At 44.8% G+C, this 1,481-nt stretch overlaps 1 protein-coding gene across 1 annotated transcript in view; it reads right to left on the bottom strand.

Annotated features, from left to right (window-relative positions):
* Window positions 1-1,481, bottom strand: part of AP2M1 (adaptor related protein complex 2 subunit mu 1) — a 24,686-nt gene that overhangs the window by 7,944 nt on the left and 15,261 nt on the right. The gene's annotated exons all lie outside the window — the stretch shown is intronic.

Below are 1,481 nucleotides of genomic sequence, written 5' to 3'. Positions count from 1 at the left end.
CAGGACACAAGCCCAAGAAAAGCACCATCACAAACTAAGCAGGGATAAGGGAACACAGATGACAGACCACCCAGTCCCAGATTTGGGCCCAACATACTGGCCGTAAGTGCAGGATGAGGCTAGATGTACCACAGTAGAGAGCTGACAAGGAAATACAGCAAGTACTGTTTCAATTGCTGCCCCTGCCATACTGTGCCTGGAAAGGGTTATTTCTGCTTTTTGAACTGGGCTGCACAAACTTCCAACACAGAGCAGAATAACTGCTTACTTATGTAAAGCTGGAGTCCAAACTCCTCTTTGTATGGAAAGGACTAAACCTGCTGTGGAATGAAGCAAGATGCTGTGACAGTGGTTTGCACACAAACGGCATAAGAATTTGTTAAAACAGACAAAAGCAAAAAAGAGCTAGGGAAGGAAGTGAGGGTGGTGGTTAGTTTTGAGTTTTCCTAGGAACAGGAGCTGACTCAGCTATCTTGAGTGCTGACTGCCCAAAGTGTCAGATTGCAGAAGGCCGGAATGATTTACACAACAGCTCGGGATGGGGGACTGGGACCGGATGCACTCGCATCTGGACAGCGATATACGCATGCCCTCTTGCAAAACCATTTGCTGCTCTAGCAGGAAACATGTTGCTTGGGGCAGCTTCTCTCTCACCTCCTTCTTGAGAGATGCAGCTAGTCTTGCTACTAGTAGATTAAAAGTCAAAAAAAAAAAAAAAAAAAAAAAAAAAAAGTTCTTAGGAAGTCAGTGCTCATGAACGGAGTTGAAACAGAGCCTCCAGAGACTGACTTCTGCTTATCCTTAACAAGAAGTTGCCAGGCAGGCTCTTGTTTAACACTTTGCTTCTGTACCTTGTGGCTGACGTTTCACCCAGATCTCAGCTGCAGAGAGCTTCAATACAAACCGACTCCCAGCTTTTCTCCTGACTCACCTGCTACACAGGGAAGAGGACACAGTTTTAGACTAAGTCCTCATTACGAGCTGCATAGCTGTGTCAGATGGACAAGGTGAGCAATACTCCTTGGGGACATAAGAAACAGTGACTATAACAGTCCTTCGGTTTGAGGTTGAGCATGAGATGTCCAAGATGGGAAGCCTAGTTTTGAAGACTGTAGCCTGGAGTAGGATTAGAGCTAATTTAAAAACACCTTCCCAAGAACATACTGATTTAAGCATCTTTTTTTCCCAGGTGCCATTTATCTTCTACCTCCAAGTAAACTTTGTTGCAAGGATTAATACTGTGCCAAATGCACAATAGAGATTCTCATCATGAGAAAGCTCAGACTGTACTGATGCCAGTCTGCAAAGACTGTTACAGGCAGCAACAGAGTAACATCAGTTTCCTGACAGGAAGATCCACAAGGCTGAAGAATACTCCATTACAAGGTAGGCATGAAATCTGACAGCTCAAAGCACTAAGGGTTGGTGGAGAACAGATCTGCTCAGTGAGATTCACAGACCGAAGAGCTATTTCTGGTTCA

The sequence above is a fragment of the Egretta garzetta genome, unplaced genomic scaffold (genome assembly GCF_000687185.1).
Source record: "Egretta garzetta isolate BGI_Z169 unplaced genomic scaffold, ASM68718v1 scaffold172, whole genome shotgun sequence".
NCBI lineage: Eukaryota > Metazoa > Chordata > Aves > Pelecaniformes > Ardeidae > Egretta > Egretta garzetta.
This window is presented reverse-complemented; position numbering and strand designations above follow the sequence as displayed.